At 49.7% G+C, this 16,358-nt stretch overlaps 1 protein-coding gene across 4 annotated transcripts in view; it reads right to left on the reverse strand.

Moving 5' to 3' along the window:
• LOC100115432 overlaps positions 1 to 16,358 on the reverse strand; it is a 167,359-nt gene that overhangs the window by 137,386 nt on the left and 13,615 nt on the right. The gene's annotated exons all lie outside the window — the stretch shown is intronic.

The following is a 16,358-nucleotide window of genomic DNA, read 5'->3' on the forward strand; positions in this document are numbered from 1 at the left end:
ATTGTCTCCTCTTCGAGCGACGCGAGTGCATGTGCAGCGTGGATATATGAACGATTACGAAAGTGCAATGCCACGCGGCGAAACAATTATGCTGATCAAGAGAGATTTTCCGGATAACGTTGCGATTCCACGATCGCACGCACGCGGAATCCCACGAATGACGGGCGCGTGATGCCTGACATTATATAGCAGCTCTGTTTTGTTGCTTTGTTTGAGCGCAACGCTCCGATGTTCGATGCCGAGAAAATATGTATTGTTTACAAAGAATGTATGAGAAATAAAGGACTTTCTCTGACGAATTCCAGAGTTCACGCGGACATCAGCTGCGCGAGTCGAAGGCCAAGGAGGAACTGCAATCCGCGGTCTGCTGGGCGATGCAACGCGACGACGATCGAGTCGAGGTATATAGTAGCGCGCTCGGCATGAAACAAGCTGCCATACATGGGGCGAGCGTACAGTCCCGCCCAGAGTGAGACGACGACGTCGACGAAGCTGCTGCTGCCCAGAGAAAACGCGAGCAAAATCGCCGCGTGTCTGTCGGTTGAATTTGCCATCGGTTGGATGATCGAATGGTCGTGTATTCGTTTTTTCGGAGATCACGCATAGGAGAATATGCAAAAGCGCAGCAGAAGGTCGATCGCATGACCGTAATCAATTAAGCAGGCATGCATCGTCTCCTCGGCATTTGTATGCTAATGTAAACGGAGGCTACGCTCGCAAACAAGCGTGCAAAGCAAATATTTGTAATACCTATACGTATATTATAATGCACAAAAGCCCCTGAGAATTCTCTCCCCGGGGGCAGCTCGCCTTATTTCGAAAATGGAGCGATTCCGGACAGGCCAATTTGCGAAAAAAACATCGGTATAGCATACAATACAATACAAGTAGAAGAACAAAAGCGGCCCAACGGACTCTACGATGCTGGTCACGGATCACACACCACTGCACGTACAGAGGACTGCAGGTTACACAGAGATAGAGATGCTCGCGGAGATGGAGCGAGAGACGGACGGACTGCGGACACTAGCTAATAAAATTCGAGGCAGCGAAAGCTATAGCTGTAGCTGCTGCGCCGAGAGATCGAGCGAAGAAGGGCTATTCTCCAGAAACGACAGGCCTCCAATTTGCATATTTTAAGACGCGCGTACACAGTGAGCCCGGGAGAGCTACCGCCGCTGCATCGGAGAGAAGGAGGAAAGATACCACAGCACCTCTGCCAGAGGGGCTGTGGCAGCAGCGGTGATGATGATGATGATGATGATGATGATGATGATGATGATGATGCTTCTTGGTTCTCTATATACATTATACAATAAATCGCATAGTTCGCTCTCGCGTGCGAGCTGCGCGCATATTCATTACCGTAACGCAGTGTCTAGGAGCTGGTGCGAATAGAAATGCTAGAGATCGCGCGGACACGGCGGATAAGATTGAAGGGAGGTGTGCGCGCATAATGATAACTCGTCGCGTGTAATCCACTTTTCTCTCTCGCTCTCTATCTATGCGAATAGTCGTTGTCTATCTGGTATGTAGAAATAAGAAACGGCTGATTTTTTGCTGGCTTCTGCGGTCAACAGCAGCAGGCGATGAAATCCGATGCATCCGACAGGAGAGCCTGGACTAAAAGACGAGATATAGAAGACTCTCGCCCGGAGATTGGGATTCCGAGAACTGTGCGCGCCGGAACGATCCTCTCTGCATTTTGAGTAAGAAATTAATTATACATATGGCAGCGGCGGAATAAAAAGCGAATGGGCGTGTGTGCAAAATAAGCGCTGCGGGAATCCCTATTCAAATCAGCGCTGTTTACTTTGGCGAGGTTTTTCTCAACGCTGCTAATCAGATTATAGCCGAGCTTCACGGGTCGACATCATCGCGCCGGAGAGAAATAATAACAAACATCCTCTGCAAGATATAACTCTTGTATCGTTCGAAGCTGGTCCATCGGTAACTTTCCGCGGAGGACATTTTCCTCATCATAAAGATACCGCGTCGCGCGCGATTTACCGTATGACGTCGCGCGTCGCAACTAGACCGTAGAGCAGTGGGTATAGCAGTCGCGGCCCGTCGCTCTGTGCACGGCGCCGCGCTTAGTGACCCGCAACTCATCAACTCACTTTCTGCGCCGATGCTCACCCGCACGCTAGTTGCTGCCGCGCTGCTGCAGGAGTGAGAGGCCGTGCCTTATAACCAGCGTGAGAATCGGCTGCGCTTCCCTTCTCTTCGCCTACCTGTGTCCTGTGTACACCGCACGGAGAGAGAGAGAGAGAGAGAGAGAGAGAGAGAGAGAGAGAGAGAGAGAGAGAGAGAGCACCGAGAGAGTGCGAGAATCTCGTAGAATTTATACGCTCGATACTCTTCTGATACGCTTTTCGGCTGTACCAGCCGTACGATTTCTTTGATGAATCGCGGCTTAACTTATGGATACCGGGGTTGCGGTGATGCGATTACGATCGATAGTTGCGATCTGTATCGCCCGATCGATTATCGGCGCGGTAAGTGAATTATACTCGTATGAAGTAGCCGATCAAAGCTGATTACGGAACGCGATTTTATAATTATATTCATGCGCGGTAATTTTTGTTTCGATAATTTTCGCATCGATTATAATATACATATCCATCGATCCGGCATCGGACCGCCGCGAGATTGTAATTATCGTGCGGGACACGACGGCGATAGATACGTTATGCAAATTATTAATATAATATCTACGCAGTAGCTTCTACAAACACGAGCATACATATAGCACAATAAGCGCGAGCTTATCACGGACAACGACGACAATATCGACTCGAAATCGCGTATCGTGGCCCGCCGCCGGCGCGTCGCGCGCGGTGAAAGGATATCGCGCTCGTTGGTTAGGCCGGAGTAGAGAGCGAGAGATTTATACATCGGACTCCGCGAAGCGATTGTTGTCGTTATACGGGACGCGATGACGGTTCTGCTGCCGTGGCTCTGACGAAAAGGCACAGAGTCGTACTTACGTGTCTTCCGTTTTTGCGCCCTCGCACGCGTTGCTTTTCAGCCTTGATTTCCCGATTAAATCATCGCGACGCTATATAGCCGCCCGAGTAAGAGTGATAAATCGATTCATCCGATCGCGCTCGCGCGTGTACCGCTACACACGCACAGTCGGACGCTCGTATGTTTTCTTTCAATTTGTGCAGTGTTATATTCGCGGAAGCGGGCGTGACCCCGAGAGAACAAGGAAGAGAATGAAGGATTAATCTTCGTTGAGAGAAAGAAGTTGACGAAAGCTCGCGAATCTAGCTTAAACGATAAAATTGCATCGATCCGTTTTCTTCGAATCCTCATAAACAGATAGCGATGCTCTGCGCAGTGTGATCGTCGCCCCGAATCGTCGACCAAGGTCGTCATCAACAGCCCAACGAGATGGATCTCTCTATATAATTCTGGAAATTGACTGTACTATATATACACGCAGAGCGATAGAAAGAGACGACGAGGCGCACTTCGAAAGCCGCAGTACAGTCTCTCCGAGGTCGCAGACTGCTTTGTCGCGCGGCAGTTACTTAATACCCGCGCGGCTTTCACTGCTAGCGCGCGTCGCCCACGCTGAATTCCTCGCGGGGACTTTGGACTCGGGAGAGTATATCGAGTCTTTCTATCGAGCGCGAAGTTCGATATTCCGAAGTTGCGTTACGTGCGACTTCACGCGCGCGTGCCGGCTGCTGCCCACGCGTCAACATCGCAGCCGCCGCCGGCGATTTTTCGTCATAATTATTACTAATACGCTTGGATTATGATTGCGGGTGGAAGAGCGTTCGGTAAGTACGTATAACGACGATTTATTTGCTCAGGCTGCAACGAATCGATTTTACGCTCATTCTCTTTATTTATCATCGATTAAAAAGCCGTAGAAGAAAAATCATTAGGCTCTTAATTCGAGCGATCTCGGCGCGGTCGAAACTATTTCCTCGAGGTGCAATTGGATGAGAACTATTATATGTACGCTCGGGGGAGAGAATCGTAAACAAGGTGACCCGTTTCGTTCCCTCTCCCACGGCAATACTCCAAGCTATCATCGTCGGGCGAATATACGCTTATAAATAGGCGGCTGTCCCATAACTAAGCCGTTTTCGTTCTCGGTATAATAGGCTTCTCTTGCGCCCCGATATTCTGCGTTACGAGCGCTACAGATGAACCGCGCCCACGCTATACACACGCTGGCCCTGCAGGCATTTTTCGCAGCATGCATCATCTTTCGGACTTTCGTTTTCGAGAGAGACACGCTCATTAGAATTTCGAGCGCGAGACGATTACATCTGCTTCCGAGTCTGTTGCGCAGCGCGTCGCGAGAAGCTTCGCTGATGCGCCTCGATCTTGTTCGACGATTTTGTAATCGCCGTCCGGAAATCGCTCCTTATATGCACTTTGCACTTGCTCGGAATCAACGCGACGACGCGCAACGGTAACGACGATAATCTCTCGATCGAGATCGAAACCGATCCATTTATCCAGCTATCCGAAAACTCCTTCTAATCTCGTTCTCGTGTAAACTCCCCAGCTCGGCGCAGAGAAAGAGAGAGAGCGTCTCCCTCGCTGTAACACCAATAAATCTTCGGAGCAGCGGTCTGCATCCGCACGACTCGCGCGCGCGCACTTCCCTCGTAAATCGCTCGGTCGCGTCGAAAGAATCGTCCGTCTACAAATCACGTTCGCGGGTCGCGCTCGCGCGCAGCTGCCTCGGGCCCCGTGGACTCTCTCGCGACTAGAGCGTATATCGCGATGCCGAAGCAGGAAACGACACGACTCTCGCGAGCTGCGAGTGTCGGCGGTGTAATTGGTTTTATGTCGTGTCAGTGCGCGACCGACCATTGTAATGAAGTCGAAGTTGAAGGCTTGCTTTTTTCGTGTTCCCTCCGTTAATGCGGCGGCGGATCGGAGAGCGCGAGAGAGAGTGGGAAGATAATAGAATGTACCGATCTCGTCTCGGGATAAATTAGTTTGCGGTTTTTTCGCTCGAAGCTGCATTAATTAGAAACGCATTTTTGCGCGTCGAAGCGAGACGAGGGGGGAGGAAGGCGAGCGACTTTCGACTCGCGCGTATATAATCCGATCGGCCCAGATATGGCATAGAGAGTAGGATCCGATCGTTTCGCGAATGTCACGGTCAGTTCTCTGCAACGCAGACAATAATCCAAATCCCGTTGCCCGAGGCGGCAGATTACGCCAGGCTCTTTCTGTGCATTGTGTGCCACACTCGGCATACAGCAGTAGGCTTATGCTAATTGAGACGTGTCGCTTATCTGCCGGCCGTATCGTTTGGGCGTAAAACTCCCTATATAGCTGTGTGTATGTACCTCTCTGTCTCTCTTCGCTGCTGCACAATAGGATTCGAGCTTCGTGGGTATACATAATACACACGAGCGCAGCGGCACACTTAACGGAGCGGAAACTACGGGCTATCTCTAATTACTTTCTCCCGAGACGCGCGCGCGAGACTGTAACCCGCTGCAGCATGAGCGCAAAAGGCATAGCGTAGCTTGTTACGTGTTAACGTGTGTGTGTGTGTGTGTGTGTGTGTGTGTGTGTGTGTGCGACGCAACCGCGTAACCTACTTCCGGCGTGGCTCATTCAGCGGAGCGCAATGGCTCCTCTTCCTCGTTTATATGCCATTTCGGAAGCGGGTCTCGGCTCGCTACTTGCACTTGGCCTTCCGAAAAGCGACCTTGATCCACTTTTGGAGTTATCGTCGCTTCACGCGTAGGAGCTCGCGATGATGTCGGCGCTTTGACTTATACGCAAAGTGATTTCGAAATTTTCGCGGGAGGAGGACATGATCGAGAGCCACAAGTCGAGGACCTTTCTTTTCGCCAAAACAAAGTGCTCCGACTCGCTTGCGCGTCTTTTCCTCATTCCTCCGTGCCCTTTCTCTCACGAACGAAGGCGAACCGGTGCACCCACCAAGATCACGAGATGAAACAAGTAGAACGCGGTCATCTGCGCATGCATTCCGTCCCGCGCGCGAAAAGGGTGTAACAAAAGTCTGAACGATGTAATCGCGGGCCAACGCTGTGCGAAATCTTTTTTCACTTCACAAGTCACCAATCGATGCATGGTATAAAGCTCACCACTGATAGATCCACCGGATAGATATGGACTCTCGACGCATCTTGGCAATGAGCAACAAAAACACGAAGAAGCCGCATCAAAAGTGGGCGTTCTCTCTCAGAAGGCGAGCGTCGCGCGCGTAGTTCATCAAATATCGTTCGAACAAAAAGTCGTGTAGGTGACTCGGTCGGCCTCCATGCAACACCGGCCTTTTCACTCGCGAAATCTAGCGAGAGATTCGAGACGGTTTACGCGCGATACAGAGAGAGAGAGAGAGAGAGAGAGAGAGAGAGAGAGAGAGAGAGAGCCCAGCGGCGCGAGATACTCATCTGCAATATATCCCGAACGAGCGTCGCTAATACGCTATATACGTAGCATACAACAACGCGTGAGGTTCATCACCCATATCAGCAAGTCGCCTCTCGTACGCGGTGCCTTTTTGCTTGCCGCGGAGACGGTCGAGAGATTAGCATCGAGGCGGGTTCATTGTTTCGTACGTTGCTCGGGATCGTAATATCGGGGCGCTGGATACGATACCGTGAAACACTCGACTCTACTTTTTTCTTTGCCTCTCGAGAAAATCTCGAGCGAGCACTTTTCCGCGCGTATCTGAGCACGCACATTTCTAGGATTCACTTATCGGGCTTTTTCGATATACCCTGACGGGTTTTCTCGCTATTCTAACGTATCAAACCTCCGGGGGATCGCGTATTCAATACAACACACACATCAGCTCAAATTTTCGCGGTATTACACACACACAAACACAGAGCCTGTAGCGCATCGATCTCCTGGGCTCGCAGCAGCAAGTCCAATTAGAGGCTGCTAAGTAGAGCCTAATTATTCTTTCAGAGATCGCTAGGCTGCGATCAGGAATGCGCGCGCGCGGTGAGGACACACCGCGAGATCGTTATGCCTCTCGCTGGCGAGCTTCGCTAATGAAAACGAGATCGCGCCCGCGGACCGACTTGTTTGCCTACGCTTTGCTTTCAGCGCGCGCATGCGGTGTACGTGCAACCGCCAAAAAGAGGAGTAGCTGTTCAAACTTGTTTCTCGTGATCTTTCGAATAAAAGGCTATGCTGCTGCTGGAGATGCTGGAAAAGGCCGTGTACGACAGCGAAAAAATGAAGCCTTTTCCCTGAAAAACGCGCGCTACATCGCCGTGTTGATTTGCTGGGTTATTAGGCTGCCGATGCCGTAGCACGCGGTTAATTGAATTGTAATTAAGCTTGCTAAGCAATCAACCTGAATAGAAGTAGTACGTAGTAGGCGCTTCGTATTAAAATCAATCAGGACACGCGAGAACATTATTAACCGCAGTTAGCGCGCAATTAAGCACGCGTACCGAAACTTAATCTCGGGAGTACAGCATCAGCCGAAGTAATGTCGTTTTTAATTTCCAGCGGCGTCAAAGGGAAAACTCGCCGTCGCGCGTCCTCGTATAATACTTTCGCAACGGCGAGCGGCGACGCATCGGCTTTCATAAAGGCTCCAGATTGAAATTTCTCAAGACAGCGGCGGCGGCGGCGGTAACAGCGCCGCGTAATTATTCTCCACAGTTGCACGCCGATCCGTTTGCTACAGCTGCGCAGAGGGAACATCGAGAGAGGAGAGTTATGGCTGCCGATTTCTTCAAGACTCGACTCAAGGATGAAACGCGGCGCTGGTATATACGGGAGAGAAATTCCGCGGTGCAAACCTCTGTTTTGTGTCAACGCCGCGACGAATGATTCGGTGTCTGTATACGAAACTGTTGCGCTATGCCGTTGGCTGATCCTCTTGTGTGTGCAGCTTTGAGGCGATGGTTTGCTAATAGGTTCGCGAGTTTTCGTCGTTGCGACACCTTCTCTCGCTAGATATCTGTCATTGTGGCGAAACAATGTGTGGAAAGTTTGATTATCGCAGACAAAATGATGAATGGTGCGCGGCTGATTGATGCGCTTGTCACAGGCACAAATAGGATAAACATCGGTTCATTCTATTCGATATGAAGGCAGTCGGCTCGCAGGTTTTTACGTGCCAGAAACGTTCGCGAATAGTAATACAGAAATTAAGCCGATCAATTAGAGCACGCGCGCCATTAAAATACCACTTGCTCTCCTGCCGACTTGTGTTTCTTCATAAACTCGCCTGGGAGACGAGTATAGTGCATCCGAGTACCTAACAGTTGCACGCGCCAACTTTCTCGCGCGGCAACAAGGCCGTCGCGGCGACGGCGGCGTCGAATTTATCCCAGTTCTGACGAGGGGCGAATTTTCCCGCGAACGTATCCCACACTGTGACCGCTTACGAAAGAAAGCTCGAACCCGATCGCAACGACGAGGATGATGATGAACCCGAGAAAGCCGCAGCCGCTGGAGTAACAAGCCGCAGATATCATTGCCGCTGGCTATATGTATAATATCCTGTGGATTGTTAAAAGACAACGAGAGGCTACTGCTGTTGCTGTGACCTTCTACGGCAAGAGTTATGGGTTTTCGGCTACTGCTGCTGCCGATCGCGGGTGAATGGGAAAATGGGCTGCCGCGGAGCGTGCTTTTTTTGCGCGGCGTGTTGCCGAAACCGTTTGCGTGTGCCGAAATACTCGGTCTTTTTTCCGAGGGATTGTGCATAGCTGCAGCGCACGGGAGTATAATGTCGGGAAAATCGGTCATAGATGCAATAAACGTCCGAGTACGTATACAGGATTGAGCGTTTAAGTCTAATTACCGGGAGTTTTTTCCAGGTGTTAATGGCAATAAAAACGACTCGTCGGATTAGGGAGCGCTCGAGATTTATATTTGAAAATTGCGGAGCTGCGCGCGCTGTCCAAGCTGATATTTAAAAGCCGGTTTTTCACGCTTTTTGTCCGAATATCCGCGTACAGCCGATGTATCAAGCGGCGGCGGTTAATGCCTGCTTGCACACGTTATACTGCACGCGCCGATAACGCGAGCGTAAAGATCGAGTTCACGTAACTTCTAACTTTAATACGAATGCAGATAAATTTAAGCCCGATCAAAACAGTCTCGCGGGAATGTAAGTCGTATAGAGACGTGTTAATGAATAGTTAAGGTTACACCTAATAAATTACACGCGCACGCACACACACACACACACACACACAAAATCGCGCTAATTAAACTCTGCCGCATTATAGAATCAACATCGAATTTACAACGAAAGCAAGATCATCAGTCGCCTAATTAAATAATACACACAGCCGACGCTAAAAGCACTCGAGAGTACACGATTTGCATACAAGCTAATATTATACATCAGCGCACAATGCGACGCCCGCAACAATACACGCAGTGCTCTGCGCGCCGCGGAAAAGGCGCGTGTCACGCAGGCTAATTTTCATTGGTCCGCTCGCTCTCTCACTCTGGCGGCAATTTTTAACGCAAGCTCTCCAATTACTTCGCCATTAATTTCAACGTCAGCCCGGCGCGGCTACCGCTTGCCCGAGCGCGAACAATCCGCTGCGGCGCGCGCACGAGTGAGAGAGAGAGAAGTCGATATCGCTCAAAGGAGCAGGAACAATGGGTGGTTTTAAGGCTCTCTCTCTCTCTCTCTCTCTCTCTCTCTCTCTCTCTCTCTCTCGCGCGCGCTCTATGCGCTGTTATTGCGTATACGCGCATTATAGTTTATATAGCACGAGGTGTCACGCCGCTGCAGATTTGCCTGTTGTGTGGTGCATCGTGTCCGATGTGTGTGCTGTGGAGATTGTTGCGAGAGACGCGGAAAGCTCGCGCGAGTATGACTACGCGAAATTGATAAATACAGCGCGGAGTCGGCTCGTGAGTAATAATTCAATAATTATAATCACGCCGATGATGGTTCTGTTTATCTTAAACGTGACAAGATGCTTAGATCGATAAAGCTGTATACTGGCTTATAGCTTATTATACTTGTGTATACGCTGTACAATTAGAAAAATAATTGATAGCCCGCGCTACACTATCGAGCGTGAAATTTTCACGCCGCATCGAGACGTATTAATAACAATTACACGCGCGCACACCGCGCGCTCATATATAGCCTAGCTCGCGAGCATAATAAATTCTTTTCAACAATGCGTGAAAGTGCGCGCCATCCATTTGCAGTGCTTATCGCTAACAATAGCTTCGTATCTGCTATACCACATCAGAGCGCGCGAGTCACGGCTTTATTTTAAATGATTCATGGTAATGCAAATGCGCGCTCGGTTCTGCGCGTGAATGTCAAACTCGCAGTCATTTTTCATCGAGTACACGCTATCGAGTCTGTCTCTTGATTGAAAAATTGAGTCGACCAAAAAATCAGTCGCAGCCGTCATGGCTCTATTCCACGCGAGCATTTTTGAAACACACACACACAGCGCATCAGCGTTATTCGGACGAAGAAAAGCTGATATAGGTGTGTTGGGTGTACTCGGAATAACGCGGTCATCAAGTTCCTCGGGAAAAGCAAGTAGAGCGTTTCTTCTTTGCCACCGCGGAAATGTATCCCTTTAATCGATCACCTCCGCGGTCGGAGCCGTCCGTTATTGAAATCCGGCAAAAACTCGCTCGATCACACCGGGTTCTCTCTAATAAAGCGAATGTAACGATGCGCGCAGCTCGGCTATGAGAACATACTTTCAGCCTTTCCCATAACGTCGCGTTTAAATTGTGTGTACTCTGTATAGCAGCAGTATATGTGGGTTGTGTGCCCAGACTCACGTTTTAGGAAGAGTATGAGTATGTAATCTCTGACGCTTACCTGAAACATAAAGAGAAATTGCTACGATTAGATAAGCTGTTATAAACATAGGATAAATTTAAAAAGTTTTAATCCAGCTATACGAGTACTTTGATATGCAATTTCTGATTGCAGAGTCAAGAGTGGAAAAGCATCGCTTTGATCAAACGTCAAAACCACGAGCATCAATCAGTCGTAATCAATCGATTAGCGCTCTCGCAGCGATATCGCGACGTAATCGAAAGGGAGAAGAAAAAACAACACCGGTAAACGCTGAGAGACTCACTGGTCCTATTCCCCGACTTCTGGCTTGGTCATCGAGTCATTCTCCACTGGATTAATATCTCAATCTCATCCGCACAAACGCACACACACACACACACACACACACGTGCGGCAAGGCATTTCCCAAGAGTATATATTATACAGTTATAGGTAGAGCCACAACAGCGACAGACTATGGAAAGAGTATGAATCAGCGAAGAGGCCGCGAATATAAGAGGGACTCGACGCGCAATTGCGTCGGACAGCCGATTCCGATCGATGTTCCGTTGCGCACCGAGTTTTTGCTCTTGTGGACAAGGGACGCGCGCATCTCGTCGTCATACATATACATGTATTGGCGGACGAAGCAGGAGTGATAAGGATCTATTTTGCAGCTGGACACACACTGCACACGACATGGCGCGAGCGCAAATGAATCTTCCGTCACGTACGGCGTGTCCGTCTGTCTGTTGGCTTTGCTATATCCGAGGGAGAGAATTTTTCGTCCCCACGCGCAGATTTATGGGATTCGATTTGCTGAAAATTCAAGATTAATCGCTGCGATGACTGGTCAGTTTCGTCGGATCCGTTTCCGACCTGCGAGGTCTTTACACGCGATTCGTCATGAGTATAATCAATATGAGTATTCACAGATGCTGATGTACGAAAACTAAATTGCGCGAAATCGTCCAATTATTATAGCATCGATCCGAGAGAATATATAGATCTATAATATACAGCTCGTTTGAACGTCCAAGTTGAAACAGGCGAAATAAGTGTACCACGGCTCCATTCGCGCGGTGTGTCCGCTACCAGTATAACGGACATCTCCGCGAGCGTTGAAAATCCGAATTACATCGCGAGCGCGACGAAAGCAAATCAGCATCTCGCAGTCGCTCTTTTCTCGAGCAACAGTAGTACCGTAAACCGATTGCGCAATTCTCCATCCCGAAGGAGAAGACGAAGCAGCAGACGAGGCGTCGTCGTACACATAACGGACGACGAGGCTCGCTTATTCAGACGCCAAACACTGTCCTCGATTTAAAGCGAGAGCGCGAGCGCGACCGACTTTCAGCAGCCGCGATGATCCTCTTGCTCCTCTCGCGACGCAGAGGCTTCGTCTTTTTCTCTCCGCCTCACGCAGGTTATCGATCTTTTCGGTCGAGAGGGCTGGAGTCGAATATTCGAGCTGCAATGGCCCACTTGCCGCTGAGCTACTTTACACACGTCGTGTCTGCGCACACCAGATAGTGGGCTTATGATGCAACGGCGGCTTTTCTTTTCGATTAATCGATCACTACCGATTTCGTAATGCGCGTGACTATGGCTCTATATATACTTGTGCACACGATGGGGTATCCTATGTATGTGTACGTGTGTTTACGGAGGAGGTATTGTATGAATTTCGTTGATGCAGCATCAGCGACGCCGTTGTAATCGGGCTTTGAATGGGGAGACGTGCCGCACGACTCCGAATGGAAAATAAATTGTTCTTGTGTGTATTTAATTCTTCAGCATTATGATGAATTTCGAGACGCTGAGGCGAATTACTTTTATTGCGCGCGAGCGAGCGAGCGCTTAGGAAAGATCGCGATGCAAAGTATAATCGCGTTATTCGATGCTTCTTGCGTAAGGAAGCAAGAGCTCGTTGTGCGCAGCATGCTGGCGATAATTAAAATTGAGATTACGATATATTTACCCGATGTACAAACAACCATTAGAATCTGTAATCGATTAATTTTACAACGGTGTGTACAGTATCATCGAGCCGCACGCATATTGTTATAAAACGCTGCCCTGAAGGCCCTGTTATATGTTTTCGTCGATGCAGCATCAGCAGCTCATCTCCGTCCATCAGTTTGTCGAAGTAGCCCTGTCAGATTTGGCCTACTTCGTCTCCTCCTCGCATCAGAGCATCAGAAGCCCTCGTAAAACCTTCGTGAAAAAAAGTAACTCCCGGACTAAATTAAATTTAATTAAATTCCTCGGAAACGAACCCTTCACGCGAGATATCGGGCCGCTGACGAAATCGCGCGCCTGCGCAGCCCGTCATTACGCGAAATTAATTCTCACCCACAACCCCACCCTCTTTTCTCACGCTAATCCCCGAAAAACCTCGAAGAGTCAGAAGAAGAAGCAGTCGCAGAAAGAGGGCAACAGCCGAGAGCACATAGTTCCCAAGACAAAGCAGCTGCGAAGATGTGCGTGAGCTGAGATTGTAGTAGTGCGCGCGCGGCGGCTAAAGAGAAAGAGAGAAAGTCAGGCTCGAATCCGTTCAAGGCTGCGGAAGGTCGAGCCGAGCTCGCTGATCCTCTGGCGGAGCGTTGCCGGATCAAAATCCCCCCGTTCGCGCTCGCGAGAGAGGAGGCGTGCGCCCGAGGGTAGGCTGCATTGTCTGGATAAATTTTAATTGGCACTGAACTCGCGGATCTCTCTCGCGCTCGCTGGCGCATAGGGAGTGGGTGTGTGTGTGTGTGTGTGAGAGAGAGAGAGAGAGAGAGAGAGAGAGAGAGAGAGAGAGAGAGAAAGAAATAGATAAACGCGCGCGCGCGATGCTGCGATAGGCAAAGAGAGAGGCTGTGTATGCACACACACACACACGCTCACGGAGGCCATTGAAGCGCGATCAATTGTTGTGCGAGCGAGCGATTCCGAGAAACGAAAAGCTCCCTTCGTGGGCAGTCCGGGCCGCGCGAAAAAGGGCCGCGAGCTGCAGCGCGGATGGAAACACGACATCCACAGTGTTAGAGCTACGGAGGGACTGGGTCGCTCGACGGCGATCTTCGGCCGCGTCACTCTGCCGGCTCGGAGGGGTGGGTACCTGCTGCTGCTGCTGGCGTCACGCGATCCTTTTCTGTACACACAGCAGACAAAATCGATTCCGAGAGTTATATCTCGAGTTCTCCGTGTGTGTCTACCTGCGCGCAGCTCGCTTTGTATTCCTATGTGGCCCGGGGGCGACTGACTTCTCATCTCTGGCGGGGTTTTATTGAAAAATTTTCAACGAGTATCTGCAGCTGTGCGTGCGTAACGCGCGAATCGTACGCGTAACGGTGCGCTATCAGTTCCCTCTTCCCTCTCGTTACGGACGCATTGTACCCATCGCACGGATCGAATTTCAAAGTCAATCCATCAGCAACGAGTCGGACACGGTCGATCCTCATATAGGTACTGGTGCAGAGGAACTAATTGACCGGACACAAAGTTGCCCGTTCGCAGCGCAGGGACAAGACAAAGAAAAAGTTTCTCGAATAAACAGCCCCCTGCACATCCGGATTCCTCCTCTGCGATGCTGCAGAGCTGCAGAGATCTGCATGTGCGTGTAGCATACACATGCAACTGCAGTATCAGGAAACTCATCAGGCCCCCGGCCATTTATTCCCATTCTCGAAAGAGCGCCGAGCTATGCTACTCTCGTATAATTATTGGACTGCGTATCATCAACGTCCGCGGAGCTCCTCATCGACTGCTGCTACCTGTACATGCATATAGCCCCGTGCGACTGCCGTGGCCTGATGCGAGCATTGCAGACCGAGGGGGAGGGGGAGGAAACTGCGGCGAGTTACGGGGATATAAGTTGTACTTATGCATCGCGCAGCGGATGATGCGCTTCACGCTCTTCATAGCATCGCGGGCTAAGCTCGCTTGATGACGCGGAAGGGGCGCGCGTGAAGAACGAGTGCGATATATTTACGCCCACCTCGTGCACGATCCTCTGCGCATAACGTATACGGAGGCGTATATATTTCAATGAACGCGGGCCGATGATGGAAAATTAAAAGGACGAAGCGAGTGTATTCGTTGTGAGCAGAGCGAAACGTATTAGAGATAGGACTTTTTAAGCGCGATGGGGATTTATTGGTTTTCAACGGTTTTTACACTCGCGACGTATTCTCATTCGCATCCGTAACTCCGACCGAAGACAGGAACGGGGAGCAGCGCGGTGGATATAGATATAGATATTTATTTCAGCCCTGGGTCCTAAAAGCCCATAGGGTAAAAGAAAAATTACAAGTAAAAATCGTGATTATTAATACAAGTTACGGGCTTTTGGCCCTGTGATAGAAGTACAATAAATACATATATACAATAAACGACGAATAGAACGTGTTTACATGAATGGCTCTATGGCCTACGCGGGGACTAAACTACACAAAGAAAAAGACGTATTGTATATCGATCAGTGTGTACAGAGATAGTTGATGTAGAGTTTTGATTGCTTAGTATATTGACCGTGTACAAAATAGACGCTATATAGTTACAAGCGGCGTATGCGCAGATGATGAGACAGTATCGCAATGAGATAGATGTTTGAGAAGGAGGGATTTTACTGTTTTTAGGGAGGTAGTATGAGGTAGGGACGTGATACTGTTCGGTAGATTGTTCCAGAAATAGGATGCGCTGATTTGAAACGAATTATAAAAGAAATTGCTGTTAATATGCCGGATGAAAAAAGTTGGAACGCCGTGTCGAGTGGATCTGCGTACCCCACGGTCGGTTGTTAGGATGAGGTTGCTTGCCAGATGGACCGATCGATTTGTCTGTAGCAGAGAAAAGGTTAGCGCGCCAAGGAAGTACTCACGCCTGGCCTTGACCGGGAGCCAGCCGAGCTTTTGGCGATACATGGGCCGTCCATGGAATGTTGCCGTACACAAAGCGAGTGCAAGCGTTCTGAGCACGTTGAAGCCTTAGATTAAGCTCTCCTGTTAGGTCATGGTACACCAGGCAGGCGTAATCGAATAATGGTAGTACGAGTGACTGTACCAATGACTTGCGAAGACCAAATGATAGGGCTCTTGGATGTTTCCGGAGCTGGCGTAATGTGCAGAAGACTTGCTGGCAGATGTGGGACACGTAACGCCCCCAGCCAAGGTCCGAAGTCATCCAGACACCTAGGTTCTTTGCGTCCGACACGTAGGGGGTGTAGTGAAAATTTACAATCGGAAGATCTTGAACTTTAATAAAAGAGAGATTGAGGGATCTGCCAATGAGCATAGCCTTAGCTTACCAAGATTGAGGGTAAGACCATTGGCAGCAGCCCAGTTTGCTATGGCTGGTAGAGATCCAGTCCGAAATGGTAACACCCTCGTCAGCCACGGCCTGGCATCTATCGGCGAGGTAGGAGGTGAACTATTTGAGCGTGTGATCGGTTACATTGAGAGAGCGGAGTTTGTGAATCAAGAGTTGGTGGGGGATTCTGTCGAATGCCTTTGAAAAGTCGAAAAGGACGAGAATTGTGTACACTGAAAAAAAAACTCAGCCATTTTAACCGAAATCGCACCAGTAATCCGTCATTGTACGAAGACTCGCC

Source organism: Nasonia vitripennis, chromosome 4 (assembly GCF_009193385.2).
Source record: "Nasonia vitripennis strain AsymCx chromosome 4, Nvit_psr_1.1, whole genome shotgun sequence".
Taxonomy (NCBI): Eukaryota; Metazoa; Arthropoda; class Insecta; order Hymenoptera; family Pteromalidae; genus Nasonia; species Nasonia vitripennis.